Here is a 16,470-nt window from a genome sequence, read left to right as displayed (position 1 = left end):
CCCTCCCTGGCTGGGCTTACCAGGGTTCGTTGTGTGGCGCTTCATTTCACACTCCTTAACTTCCTAGTAGAAAAATATAAACTCTTCTTAATCCTAGACCAGGTAGGACTTGAAAGAAGTGGGGTGGTGTGTGGCGGGTGTGGTGCTGCATTCCTCACGCTGCATTCCTCTCTTTTATACTCTCTTACTAAATATTCTTCTTATATATATATTAATCATCTTTTTGTGAATATTTTGTAGCATTACAATGGCGGCAGCGCACTTAAAGTAAGAACTCACGCCTCTTAACTTTAGTGTTCAGTACAGTGATAGTTAGAATCTTTTGAAGTAATCTCGTAACTATCTTGACGAAGCAGGCAGTACAAGGGTGGTTGCATTCGTAACATTATATTGGCGGCAGCGAACTATATGTAATTCACGCTTTCCTCGTCCCTTGTTATTGGTAACAGTGTACTTAACGTAAACCCATGCCCTCCTTCAGAAACTATCTGGGAAAGTCATCAGGTGGGGCCGTGTGTATATTGGGAGAGCAACCGTGAGAGTTCCCCTACACTTGACCTCCCTAATGTCGGGTCAGACTGGAGTTTCTGAGATGTAAGACGTACTTTCTGGAGAAGTCATCAGGTGGGGCCGTGTGACATGAGAGGCCCTGGTTGATTTGTGGCCCCTTGAGTTGGGCTCCGAGGGTTACATTTGACCTGGCTAATGTGAGGTCAGGTCCGGACTTCTTTCTGCGGTGTAGGATATTGTGTATATTGGGAGAAAGCCGGCCGGTGCCTTCTTACATGTCTGTTGTGGTGACATGTCACATGGGAGGGGAGCTAGTTGATTTACAACATCCTTGAGCACCTGCGAGGGATACCCTTACACTTGACCTCCCTAATGTCGGGTCAAGACTGGCCTGTCTCTGAGATGCAAGCTGCGGTCTGACAACCCATCACTACACCTCCCGCCAAGACCAAAGCTTTCATGCTCAGAGAACTGATGACACATTTAAAGTAGACAGTAACATTATGTGCAGTATCTAATATAGTCCCTGAGGCGATAATGCATCCCTACATTTTACAAATTATAACCCTAGAGATGTATGTTTTTCTACTGGCATAGTTTGATCTGACAAAGCTTACTATCAGACCATTTTGGGTTTGTAGCGTAACCCCTCAACTTATTTATATATAATCCAAGTTAAAGGGAATTCTACCCAAAGCTTATATATAAAGGTGGCAGCGAAAAGAGAGAACCATTAACTGAACCAGCGAAGCAGTGTAACTAACTGTACAAGCAACCGACGTCACTGTAATTCAAGTAACAGTGAAATTTTCTAAGTGTCATTCCTCAAGGCAACAGACTATATACCATATATATTCTCGTGAGCAACGTTATATTTCAAGTGATATATTTAAATGTCATCCCAGATCGACATACAAATTTTTTTTTACTCAAATGAAATTTAATAAGTGAGTTAATAATTAAATGTACTGTGGCAACACCTCGTGATGACAGAGCCTATAGTCCCCATCTCAAGTGGACGCCTGCCGTGTGGGAGTATCCATCACTACTAAGACTCAACGTCAGACACTCACTGTCCCCAACTCTCAAGTGTTGTGGAGACGCTGTCTGTACATTTTTTTTCCATTCTCAAAGAACAACCAACCCATACAGCTACAGTACAACCCTGTGCCCAAGGCACAGTTGAGAATTGCCTGTTTAACATCCCAAGCTATTTAACTAAGTGTTTCTGTGGTTTGTAATAACAGAGTGTTGTAAATCCTTTGTGGGCCCAGTTACATCTGGTACAGGCCAACTTCTTGACCTGTCATACTCAATCAACTCCAAGAGGTCTATCATCTCCAAGGTGCATTAACCTATGTGACCTCACAGGATCGTCTGACGAGTTAGCCATCCATCACCCCTCCAGTAGTTGACCATAGTTACTCTCGTCAACACCAGACGCCATCACGAATTCTTCAAGGACGTCATCTTTAAACTACACACCAGCATACCTGACTGTGAATCTCGACGAGCTGACTGTCATCCAAGCCGCTAAAGGCCAGATTTTCGAGAAATTCCCAGAATTCTTCAATTAAGCCAACAGTAGGGCAGGACACACTATATTAAACACACATTAACATATGCTCCAACAGAGCATCACATGTTAGGGTACAGCGTGTAGGATAATGTTTAATTTATAAGTGTCTTACTTATTATTATTTGATATATATAAATACACTGAAGTTCTCGAAAACCAGTAATATATTAATATTTTTTTCTTGCCAATTATTACGATATTTTTCAAAAATTTACTGTAAATGGCTAGGCAAGGTTTTTGTGTAGACTGACTTTTCATGTCTATTTAACACTGATGGATGATTTTTTTTAATTTAATGAGTTCAGATATTACCGATTTGAAGAAGATTTCTGATAACGTTTCAGATAATTCTGACGACGCGCTCAAGTCTGACACTGTACTAGTTACTGGTACTAGTGTGAATACTGAACACATAGAATTAATAGATTCGCAAGAAACGCAAGCGCCCTTACTGCGAGACATTTCTGTTGAGAGTAGTGAACACTTCAGTGATCAATCGCATGACGATTTATGTCGTGGAACCCTAAGGTCAGGTAATACGTACAATACAACACCTGATTACGGGCAGGATACCTCTTAGTCTACAGAATCTCACGGTGTGTCAGATTACTTTCCCTCTTGCATCCACGCATCTTTCAGTTCGATCTAAGTTGTCTAGCAACTCACTAACCATGGCTACATCTAATACCAGCATGTCATCTAACCAACCTAACATTGTTAGGTTAGGTTAGGTTAGGTTAGGTTAGATTAGGTTAGGTTAGGTTAAGTTAGGTCATTTGAAGATGTAATGACAAACATTCAAATAACAGGTGATGATGAATGCAAAGCATTTGTATGCGGTCGCATCAAAGAAGGAAGTTATGCTAGCCAACATTTGGATGCTAGGGGTCTTGCACATCCTACTTATGCAAAGTTTAAGAAGACTTTAATTGGTCTCTTTGAATTAGACGCACAGCAGGGTCACCTAAACTGAATGTTTAGGTGGGTAGCTACACCACTACCAACACACGACAACGCTTCTGTTACAGCCTCGTTAATAGCGGCGCTAACCAAAGCGGAAGTGTTATCAATTCCGGCAAGGGTTGGGTCAGTCAAGTTAGCGTAAGACATTGATACTAGTGCTTGTGCAAACGTACTTTCTTTGGCATCCTATCAAGAGTTACACCGTAGATCCCCTCACCGAGAATTTTGGATTCGACCTACTGACACCGATCTCTCAGGAGTTTCCGGTACTCAGCTGGACATAACAGGAATGGTAACATTACCACTACGTTTTTCTAGACGTGGTATATCCTTTTCTGCAGATTTTTATGTGGTCCAAGACTTTAATTTACCAGCTGACGGTTTAATAGGTCTTCCATCTCTTAAATCTAATTTGATAGATGTTCAGCAAAGCAAACATACTATCACTGTTAATGGTATTTCCTACAGTGCCATGCACACGTCTGTGCCCTTGCTCTCCGCAAGGGTGAATGTGTTGTCCAATGCTCCTACTACGAGGACGATGGATTCTGAGTCAAAGCGAGTCTAAGACCTCACAGACTCACTTCCAAAGCGTGATTATAGCAGCAATAGTTGGACGATCGTACCTACAGTTTTGACGGGTACTCTCCATTTTCAGAATGAGAAAATCACCAGAATCACTGTTGTTTCATCTGGCGTGTACACGGGGACGGATGTAGTCTGTCTTACGGAAACATGCAAGGTTAAAGGCTTATCGTGCGAATCTACAATGAGCACGATTCGTCCTGGTGGTTTAACAGACGTTCTAGTTCTCAACAGAACAGGCGCGCTACGAATATTGAAAGAAGGATGTTATTTGTGTGATTTTCTGGTTTATCATAACCATGTTGGCCAACAACTTACGCAATTCCCAATTGGTAGTGTTTCACCTTTAATTAAGCAAACCAGACAGGAGAGGATAGATCAAATAACACCACATGTTAAGGTGAATGATCACCCTCAAGGAAGGACTAGGCTTTACCTGGGGAACAGCTACACCCTAGGTCACACAAATTTAACCTCACATCACATATCCCTAAAACAAGGCACAAACCCAATTTACATACCAGCTTACCGACTACCACATAGCCAGCGCGCTGTAGTCCAGGACATGGTTCAGGATATCTTGGATCAAGAGGTTATCACACATTCAAAGTCCCCTTTCAATATTCCACTATTTTTAGTCCCTAAGAAGGATGATGGTTGGCACCCAGTAATTGATTTTAGGCGCATCAATGAAAATACTATCCCAGATAGGTACCCAATGCCTGTCTTGAGTGATATCTTACTATCCTTAGGCAAGGATAATGCTGTATTTAGCAACCTTGATTTGCTTAGCGGTTATTGGCAAATACCTCTGGTTGAAAAATCCCGAGAGATTACTGCTTTTAGCACTCCTTTTGGCCTTTTTGAATTTCTGAGGATACCTTTCGGTCTCAGAAATGTCCCACTGACTTTTCAAAGGATGATCAACACCTTGTTTGCAAGGTTGATAGGGACCACAGTATGTGCCTACTTAGATGATCTCATCGTAATCAGTAAGGATGTAGATACGCATATCGCTAAACTTCGTGAAGTTTTACAAAAACTTTCTACAGCAGGACTCAAAGTCAAACTTTCTAAATGTGAATTTTTAAAATCCAGAATCCAATTCCTTGGTCATGTAGTTGAAGGTGACGGCATGCATACAGGTGATGACAAAGTTAAGGCTGTTGCCCAGTTCCCACGTCCTACAGCTGTTGATGAAGAACGTAGTTTTCTTGGTTTATCTGGATGTTATCGTTCTTTTATTAAAGGTTATGCGACATTAGCTTCACCCTTGGCTAAGCTACTTAGGAAGGATGCAACTTTTGTATGGAATGCTGAGCAAGAAGATAGTTTTAGTGCATTGAAGACAGCACTTACCAATGCCCCTGTTTTAGCATTTCCTGACTATTCTCAAGAATTTACTCAATACAGGGAATCGGCGCTGTACTTATAGAGTGATTGCTTTTGCAAGTCGTAAACTTATTGATGTCGAAATACGTTATTCAGTAACGCATCTAGAAACGTTAGCTGTTGTTTGGGCACTGAAGAAGTTTAAAGACATAATTTTTGGTTATTAAATAACCGTCTGTACAGATCACGTGGCAGTGACAGAGCTGTTTCACGGTAAAAAATCTTTCAGGTAGACTGGCACGCTGGTATCTGATCATTCAAGAGTTTGAACCCGAGTTCAGGTATTTACCGGGACAAGCGAATGTGGTCGCAGACGCTTTGTCCAGAAACATAGCACTAGTGATGCCTCTAACATCGTTCTCCCAATGGCAAGTAAGGGATGAACAACGACTCGATCCATTGTGGTCTACTGTCATTTTCGCTCTAGAGTCGGGGAGGAGGCTAATCTTCCAAAGTTACCTCTTCCGTTCAATCAATCTGAAATACGACGAGACATACTCCTTCGCTCCAAGCAGACAACTGAGGGCATTGTTACACAAATTGTCGTACCTGAAACACTTCGTGAAACGATACTAACGTTGTATCACGATGCTACCCAAGCAGGTCACCCCGGACGTGACAAATGTCTGGCGAAGGTCAGAAAGAAGTATTTTTGGAATACTATGAAGAAAGACATGGAATTGCATATTGCTAAGTGTTTGTCATGTGCTCAGCACAAGGGTTACTAGAAGGTCACCGGCTCCAATTCCACAATATCCTACACCAGAACGTCCGTTTGACACAGTCGCAATCGACTTGTTACAACTTCCGAGGAATCATCAAGGATCGTCGTACGTCCTAGTGAGTGTAGATACATATATTTACAAAAGTATTTTTTCATAGGTATTTTATTTAATACATTCAGTAGTCAGGCTCTTTTTTTTTGGCAACATTAGTGAAATGTACCTTACCCTAACGTAACCTTACCTAACATAACCCAACCTAACTATACTTAACCTAATCTTTACCTAACCTAACCCAACCTTTACCTAACAGATAATTATTGAGGACTAACCCTCAGCCGAAATTGATCGAAAACAATTATATAAATGCCGGATTTTCACTGCTTTTATAGTGGACAATGTTGTAGTTTGTGCAACTGTGTTAGAAAATGGATATTTCTAAAATAAACGTAAGAACATAATTTTCTTGGTATGCAAAACAAAACTCACCAACCTAACCAAACAAACCTACCTAACCTTAGATAATTTCCTTACCGGGGGGCTCTGCTCCCCCGAACCCCCCGGTGTATTCAAAAGAAAGAACTTACTATGATATGGTGAAATTTGAGTGATTTATTGTGATGGCAGGAAACATTATCCTTTGCTTTTTGTAGGAAATGATATTGTTTAGGTGTATAATCCTAAAGCAAACAGATACTTTGGCTGAGTAAAGGACCAATAAAATTTCTAATGAACCATGAAAAAAAGGAGGAGGTTAGTGGCAGGAAAATATGTGACATCGTCGCGACACACACACACCTTCATTACCTATCTACCCCGCCAAACATTTGCTGCTAATAAATCATAACGATATTGGTACTTATGCGTATTCCAAATGGATTTCAGTGTTGGCTACTTTAGTGTTATATGAAATATCTAATAAGCTATAGGACTAGACGTGTAACTGTCTGTCTGTCTGTCTGTGTGTCTAGTTTGGGCAGCCGAAACGGCACAATCGTGTTTCATCAAACTTGGTGGAAAATTCGCAAAAAATTAGTAGAGTGGAACAAACCTGGTCCCATGTCGATGGTTTCCTTATGAAGGCATTAATTATCCATTTTTAATTAAGCTGGCAAAAGATGTCATTGTACGCTGTCATCCGGAAGATTACAGTTATCGTACGGCTCCCTCCTCCTCCCCCCACTTTTTCTCTTAGCGTACTTTTTTTTTTCAAATTGTTTTGATTAGTAAAGGAAGGAAGATGAGAAAATAGAAGAATAAAGAAGGGGAAACCGAAAATAGTTTGAGATAACAAGTGGGGGGGGGGGAGGTGAGTTTCATCATGCGTCTGGATGCGCAGTTTCAACGTTATCAGAGCATTTTCGGAGCTTACAGCTACAGTGTATACTTAATCCTGTGGCTGACTGTACATGGAAAAAGAGAAGAGATAAAAAGATTATAACAGGAATGCATGGAGAAAATAGAAAGGGAGAAGAAGAGAGACTGAAGCATTATTATCCTTAAGAGGCGAGGGAGGAAAGGAGATGGGAGAGAGGGATAGTGAGAGGTAGAGGTATGAATGGAGGGATGTGTTTTTTAAAGTTCCCAGAATACCATATTAAAATCACCTATTTTATAAGGAAGAAAAAGTGCTATCTATATGATGAGTAGTGTAATGGAGAGACATAGAGATATATAAATAAAGATAGAGATAGTAAGGATAAAAATGGAGAGAGAGAGAGAGAGAGAGAGAGAGAGAGAGAGAGAGAGAGAGAAGCGGACAAACAAAAGACATAGACATAATAAAGACAGATTCAAGGACACACAGAAAGACATACAGATAGACAGACTTATGAAAGACAAAGACAAAATATAAGACAGACACATACATACAGACAGACAGACATGGCTACAACAGACACAGGGTGAATATAGATTGTGAAACAGACAGGAGGTTGACAAAAAATAGACAGATTCATACATGCACAAATAGACAATATGGCAACTAACATGACAGACAGACAGACAGACAGACAGCTGATTGACTGGTTCACAATAGACAAACAGGCAGACACACGCCAACAACGGATAAGGCAGACAGATTTGACGACACAAAGAGTACAGACGGGCTTACAGTCAAACACCACGCAGACGAACAGACAGTTGGGATGGCAATAGACAGGACGGATAGACTTGAGACAGATTAGAAGGCATTTATAAACAAGAATAACACCAAATTGACCAGTGAGAGTAGCTGGTCTTACATCCACCAGCGTAAATAATAAGACGCATTGAAAATTAAATTAACACCCCCGCGCAGAAAGAACATAGATGGTCGGTCAGTCACATGTGAGATAGGCCTAAAACTGGCTAACGTAGATGATGACTATAATGACTTAACACAGGTGATGACTTAAGCAGATGGTGACTAATTTATCCAGAATCAAGGTCACTTCTCTTCATAATATAATTTATCTCGGAATGATCATCGGTGATTTATAATAATTTTTTTTTATGATTTTAACCTCTCCTTATGGCGAATAGTTCTTTAACTAATTATTCTAACCTTTATTCTATTCATAACTATAGTATACTAGATACTTACAGTATCCGTAAGACATTAGCTATTGGAAATCTGATTAAATGTTTTGTTATTAATCCAGTGTGAAATGTATCGGTATTGGTGGTACAATCCTAATAGTCTCTAATCCTGTTGATTAGGTGAGGTTAATCTGGGTTTACTGAGATTAAAGATTAGGTGTGGGGTTTATTCTACCTGTGTTAGTCTCAGGTACGACCCTTATTGTAATGATCACGACCATGATTATAACAAGCACGACCATGATTATAACAACCACGACTAAGATCATAAAAACCACGACCATAATTATAACAACCACTACCATGATTAACCACAACCACGACTATGATTAATGGTTAATTAATGCCTTCCAAAAGAAACCATCGACATGGGACCAGGATTGTTCCACTCTCCGAATTTCTTGCGATTTTTCCACCAAGTTTGGGGAAAAACGATTGTGCCGTTTCGGCTGCCCAGAACAGACACACATACAGACATACGGCTATTCCTATAGTATGTTAGAGAGATGGTCGTGGTTGTTATAATCATGGTCGTGGTTGTTATAATCATGGTCGTGGTTGTTATAATAATAGTCGTGGTTGTTATAATCATGGTTGTGGTTGTTATAATCATGGTCGTGGTTGTTATAATCATGGTCGTGGTTGTTATAATCATGGTCGTGGGTGATATAATCATAGTCGTGGTTGGTATAATCATGGTTGTTGTTGTTATAATCATGGTCGTGGTTGTTATGATCATAGTCGTGGTTGTTATAATCATAGTCGTGCTTGTTATAATCATGGTAGTGGTTGCTATAATCATATTTGTGATTGTTATAATCATGGTCGTGGTTGTTATAATCATAGTCCTGGTTGTTATAATCATGGTCGTGGTTGTTATAATCATGGTTGTGGTTGTTATAATCATGGTCGTGGTTGTTATGATCATAGTCGTGGTTGTTATAATCATGGTCGTGCTTGTTATAATCATGGTAGTGGTTGCTATAATCATATTTGAAATTTTTATAATCATTGTCGTTGTTGTTATTGTAGTGATGGGTTGTCAGACCACAGCGTACATCTCAGAAACAGTCCAGACTTGACCCGACATTAGGGGGGTCAAGTGTAAGGGTATCCCTCGCGGCTGACCAAGGGTTATAAATCAGCCAGGCTCCCCTTCCATGTCACACATGTAAGAAGGCACCGGCCGACTCTCTCCCAATATACACAACAACCTACACCGCAGAAGAAGTCCAGACCTTACCCTACATTAGCGAGGACAAATGTAAGGAGACCCTTCGCCGCCTGATCAGCTCAACCTGACGGCTCGCCTCCCAATATATAGGACGTCCTAGTCCTCCCTCTGCCTGGAGAGAGAGACAGAGAGACAAAGAGGGATCGGAGGAGGAGGTCCACCACAGCCGAGTCCCGCTCACGGGAGGAGAGTCATGCAGGACTTCCCTCCCCGACTTCCCTCTGGTGTCCCAGCTAAGCAGTCGCCCTCTCGACACACCGGTGCCCAGCTAAGCAGCCTCCCATAGAGACAACCCAGGACCACCTGCTAGGCCTCCCCTAGGTCACGTGAGTTTTTGTCAGAGCTTTCCATGGGATGAGTTACTTACGTGGGAAGTGTATTCATTTCATGTTCGTGTCCGAGAATCAGAGTGTCTAGTAACGTAATATGATGTCCTAGTAACGTAAATATAATGCCCTAGTAACTTCAATAGAAGGTGTTATTAATGTGTCCATGTCATGTTCGTAAATAATAAAGAGTTGTAACGAAGCGGTGTTTAGGAAGTCGCCCTTAAGACGTAATAGATGTTGTACAGACGTACAAGATACGATAAGTGTAAATATCTATCACGGCCACGCTACCAAAGTCTTCCTCTCTTTTATACTCTTATACTATCAATATTTTACCTATATGTAATCTTCTTCTTCTGAGTTTTGTCTCATTACAATGGTGGCAGCGCACTTAACGTAAAACTCACGCCTCTTAACTTTAGTGTTCAGTACAGTGATAGTTAGAATCTTTTGAAGTAATCTCGTAACTATCTTGACGAAGCAGGCAGTACAAGGGTGGTTGCATTCGTAACATTATATTCGTGGCAGCGTACTATAACGTTAACTCACGCCCTCCTCGTCCCTTGTTATTGGTAACAGTGTACTTAACGTAAACCCATGTCCTCCCTCATTTTAGCCATAACACCTGACTCGTTGTTTGAGTATTGTTGGAAAGTGCGTGATAAGGAGTTCCTGCATAGTAGCGTGAAAAGTGTCCTAGTGTGTCACCGTTACAGCTCAAGTAAATGTCTCTCGTCGTGGTATGCGCGAATTTTTTCTAGAAATATGTTCAGTGCTTAATATAATTTCTCAGTGTCCCCCACGTTCTGTGAAGTTCTCAGTATCCCAAGTGCATTTTAATTGTCGGTCAGTGTTAAATGTACCCATTGTGTTTTAGTGATAGAAGCTGTGTCTATACTAACTGTTATAACTTAACATGTCTTACAACCTACATCCTCCTCCTTGTCCTAATCCTCACCTCACCCTCCGTACCCATCCGTTCCCGCCTCGCTCCGCCCTGCCCTGCCCTACCCCGCTCCGCTCCGCCCCGCCCCGCCCCGCCCCGCGCCCCGCCCCGGTTACGCCACTCTACACCTCACCCCACCAGGCGCGCATCATGGCCGAATGTTTCCCGCTCCGCCCGCCCGTGTGACCACCAATGTTTTGTCCTGTGAGTTATGCTTCGAAATTGGTGGTTAGTGTTACTTAATATTGCGATAATTACAGAGCTTCACTCAGTGTGTTTTTATGCTAGTATGATTTGTAATGTACTCTTTGACGCGTAGTGATAAATAATATTCAATGTAGTGAGCAGAGCTTCACTCCCCGACCCAGCCTAATGAGAATATTGTCGTGACGGAAACTATAGTTGCCAAACATTGACGTAACGTATAAAGTAAATATTTGTTTTTCTTTACGGATACACTTCCAACTAATCCATCATCCCTTTCGGATTGTTTCTGTCAAATGTCACACACAGTACCGCCCCATGGCTAGCCGGAATCCAACCACAGCACATATAAGCAGAGAAGAAGAAGCGTGATGAATGCAGCACCACACCCGCCACACACCACCCCACTTCTTTCAAGTCCTCCCTGGTCTAGGATTAAGAAGATTTTATATTTTTCTACTTTAGGAAGTTAAGGAGTGTGGAATGCAGCGCCACACAACGAACCCTGGTGAGCCCAGCCAGGGAGGGATTCACCATTGTGAAAGGTGTAAGACAGGACGGTCTTTGGTCTCGCCGGCACTCACGTACGGAGGGCGAGCCCTGGTCCGTGGAACCTGCCTTACAGTCATCTAAGGAGACGACAGCCCAAGCAGTGGACCGGCTTTCATCCCGGCCGGAGGGGGCCGACGGCAGATGAACAGAAAATCGTCTGGAATATGTTGAAAAATGATGATGTTGCAGAGAAGAAATACAGATGGAGCAGAAAAATTCATCTGGAATATGACGGAAAACGAAGATGTATAAAGAAATGCAGATGAGCAGAAAAATCGTCTGGAATATGAAAATGAAGATGTATAAAGAAACGCAGATGAACAGAAAATTCATCTGGAATATGAAAATGCTCTAAACGTAGAGGAAGCGCAGGTGAACAGAAAAATCATCTGGAATATTATAGAAACCAGGAGGAAGTGAGAAGAAGTCAGATGTGGTGACACGACCTACAAGGTGCGGTATTGAAGAAAGAAAGACGTGCTATGTGACGAAAGAAGGCAGAAGACGTCCTGTGCTGACATCAGAAGAAAGTCGACGATGAAAAGGTGGATCATCAGAAGGACCAACCGACTACCGCTGTTGTGCTGCCGGCATTCCTTATTTTCAGATACCAGCTGGATGGAGGACTTGAGCCATGCTGGACCCAACAAATGTACTGATGTTGTTGATGTTGTTGATGTGTAATAAAAAGATATAACACCCTAACATGTGAAGTAGGAGCATTTTGTATTTTGTATTTAATTCTCTGATTTTTGTTATCATGTACTACAAAGAATGTTATTTTTTTTTAAAAGATTAGTCACTTTTTCTATGAGTTCATTTGATCAATGTTTTGCACTACGAAACACAATGTTGTAGCCATTTACTGACTGAGATGAATTATTATTTTGACACGGCCTGGTTAGGCAATGTAACACCTGTTTTTGTTTGTAGAATGTGATTTGCAAGTTTGCCTCGGACACTATGCTAGATATGACGGATCTTTAGATCACTCTATGTTCACTTATTGTGTAAGTATTTTAATGTTTTTTCTCCTGTCATAGAAGCTTTAATCTTGGCGGGAGGTATAGTAAGCTTTGTCAGATCAAACTATGCCAGTAGAAAAACATACATCTCTAGTGTTATAATTTGTAAAATGTAAGGATGCATTATCGCCTCAGGGACTATATTAGATACTGCACATGATGTTACTGTCTACTTAAAATGTGTCATCAGTTCTCTGAGCATGAAAGCTTTGGTCTTGGCAGGAGGTGTAGTGATGGGTTGTCAGATCACAGCTTACATCTCAGAAACAGTCCAGACTTGACCCGACATTAGGGAGGTCAAGTGTAAGGGTATCCCTCGCGGCTGACCAAGGGTTATAAATCAGCCAGGCTCCCCTCCCATGTCACACATGTAAGAAGGCACCGGCCGACTCTCTCCCAATATACACAATAACCTACACCGCAGAAGAAGTCCAGACCTGACCCTACATTAGCGAGGTCAAATGTAAGGAGACCCTTCGCCGCCCCCCCCCCGATCAGCTCAACCTGACGGCTCGCCTCCCAATATATAGGACGTCCTAGTCCTCCCTCTCCCCAGAGAGAGAGAGAGAGAGGGACAGAGAGAGAGTGTGTCTTGTAACCAAGAAGGGCCAGCTACCACCCCGAGTCCGCTAGAGAAGTCAGGGGCCGGAGGCAAGTCGCCTCCGGTCAGGACCGAGACTTCCCTCCGGCACCCAGCTAAGCAGTCTCCCATAGAGACAACCCAGGACCACCTGCTAGGCCTCCCCTAGGTCACGTGAGTGTTTGTCAGAGCTTTCCATGGGATGAGTTACTTACGTGGGAAGTGTATTCATTTCATGTTCGTGTCCGAGAATCAGAGTGTCTAGTAACGTAATATGATGTCCTAGTAACGTAAATATAATGCCCTAGTAACTTCAATAGAAGGTGTTATTAATGTGTCCATGTCAGGTTCGTAATTAATAAAGAGTTGTAACGAAGCGGTGTTTGAGAAGTCGCCCTTAAGACGTAATAGATGTTGTAAAGACGTACAAGATACGATAAGTGTAAATATCTATCACGGCCACGCTACCAAAGTCTTCCTCTTTTTTATACTCTTATACTATCAATATTCTACCTATATGTAATCTTCTTCATGTGAGATTTGTCTCATTACATTATATTCATGGTCGTGGTTGTTATAATCATAGTCGTGGTTGTTATACTCATGGTCGTGCTTGTTATAATCATGGTAGTGGTTGCTATAATCATATTTGTGATTGTTATAATCATGGTCGTGGTTGTTATAATCATAGTCCTGGTTGTTATGATCATAGTCGTGGTTGTTATAATCATGGTCGTGGTTGTTATAATCATGGTCGTGGTTGTTATAATCATGGTTGTGGTTATTAGAATCATGGGATGATTATTATTCCTAACATGAACGAACAAGGCACTGCTTGGGAAAAAAACTTAGAAGTATTTAAATCATCTTGTGTCACAGAAAGACTTCTGGTTGAAGCTAGTTTGATTAAGGAATTAAAATCAATAAACCTTAGTGATGGCCTGTTCAAAACTGATAATATGTTACATAAATTTATTTGTCAGTGGCCCAAGGATAAAAATGCTTTAAAAACCTTTGATGTATGATAGTTATTTAGTGGGTCCCTTATTTTTGACCTGACCTGACTAGTCACGCCACCCCCGTTCTCTTAAGCTCCTCTACGTGTGTGTTGGTGTGGGAATTAGTGGATTACATCATTATGACCTGACCTCATGTTTTTAAGGTCACCTTGTATATTTAATGTATATTTAAGCCTCTCCCTGTCCATGTAATCCAGTTGCCTCTGAAGATGTCTTGAATAAAGACGAAAGCTAAGGTGCTCCGTTGTTTCCCGTGTGATTTTATCAAGATTTATCTTATCCACGTTTTCATTGATTAAAGACGAAAGCTAAGGTACTCCGTTGTTTCCATTTTCCCGTGTGATTTTATCAAGATTTATCTTATCCACGTTTCCATTGTGGATTTACATGATATATATATATATATATATATATATATATATATATATATATATATATATATATATATATATATATATATATATATATATATATATATATATATATATATACATACTTCAGGAAAACTCCTTTGAAAAGTCAGAATGATAAGACAGCATTATATCGAGTTAAATATGTAAGGTATAAATATTTCAACTTAAAGAATAAAGCAAAATAAGAAATTCAAATTCTTCCTAAAGGTAGACGATTTTTTTGTAAGACATTCTTAAAAGAAACACCCAGAATTATTAATTCACTATTTAAAAAAGAACATTAATTTTTCTTGCATTTAAAATATCTTAAAAAATCACGACCAAGTCTCCCCCGCTACTGAAACTCTATCATCCTGGCACCGACGTCAGTGGCGTCACCAAGGTCGCCAACCTGTATAGTACTGCAATATAAGTAATTAGTCCAGTCAAATTAGGATGTTTGGTGGAGAAAATGTTAATTACGATGATGTTTTGCCTACTTACTCCTGAAGGCTATGGAAATCAAGATCAAAAGTGTTCCCCTCCGTCCGGGAAGAGCATCCCCCATTTCTGGCCCCAAACGCCCCTCCCACACCCCAAAAGGTGGGTTCCTCTTACTTTTATCGCATTTTCCAGCTAAAATTTGCACTAAACGATAATATTTTATAAGAAAAAAGAAATACTGGAAATAAGATTTTAGGCAAGATTGTCTTTATTCATATTTCTCATAGGTGTTGAAGTTTTTGTATAATCCATGTCTGAATTCGGTGGAAACTTTTTGCGTGAAGTGAAAAAAAAATGATACTCGCTCTAGTTTTCAACAAATAACTAAAGAACGCCTAATTTTTCATTAAAGATCCTTATACAGTTGAAGTTCTTTTTTTTTATTGGGCACCCCCCTACATCCTTGTGCAAGGTGAAGCGCAGAAGTGTTTACAGCGCCCAACAGGGAAGTATGCTAAGTTCATACTTGCCTTTGTGTCTCATGAGTTAAGGGCGTAGAAGCCTGAACAGTCAAGGATGTAGAAGCCTGAAGAGTCAATGGTTTATGTCATCAAGTTATTGGAAGTTCCAACAACATACCCTGAATACGAATTCGCAACTTTCGATTTACGATAGGTACCCTACATTACTGCTAGGTGAACAGGGACTAATGGGGGGGCTAGGAAATATGTCCAAACAACTTCCACCGGCCCGGGAATCGAACCCGTGACATCTAGCTTGCAAGGCAAGAGCGGTACCGCTCTACCACCAGCGCCCCTATATAGGTGAAGTTGTAGAGCGTAAGATCCTCTACAGGTTCAGTGAAATATATATTTTTTTTAACCAGCTTTCAAATCTTTTTCCGATTCATTCAATATATTTGCAACACAAACTGATTTCCACACCACCATTGAGTTAGAATTTTTGGCTCGTTTTTTTATAGTGGTTTCCCCATTAGACCTATTCCACGTTTTTTTTCGTTTAAGATGATGCCAATAGTTACTTCAAAAGAACTGTTCATTAGTCACAATAAGGTCATCAGTGGGATCATCTGCTGTTTCGGAATTCGGACAACTTTGGCAATGACAATTACTGTCCATTAAATAACAGGGTAATCCACATTTTACACAACCACACCGCTTTCCGCACCCTAATTTGCAGCCTCATGAAATAATTTCAAAATATTTGCAAGGGCTGGTGCCCCATTTGTGTAGACGGGTGACAGAGAATTGCAATTTTTTCCAGCACCACAACTCAGGCTAAAGTGTTTCCCTCGCCAAGTCTGACCTTGGTAAAAAAGACGATAAGAAAGTTGCCTAGCTGCTGCAGAAGTGGGCGGAAGGTTTGATAATAACACAGCATTATTTGAGTGACA

Source organism: Homarus americanus, unplaced genomic scaffold (assembly GCF_018991925.1).
Source record: "Homarus americanus isolate GMGI-L3 unplaced genomic scaffold, GMGI_Hamer_2.0 scaffold51859, whole genome shotgun sequence".
NCBI classification, from domain to species: domain Eukaryota; kingdom Metazoa; phylum Arthropoda; class Malacostraca; order Decapoda; family Nephropidae; genus Homarus; species Homarus americanus.
The sequence above is the reverse complement of the archived record's forward strand: the minus strand, read 5'-3'. Positions refer to the sequence as shown.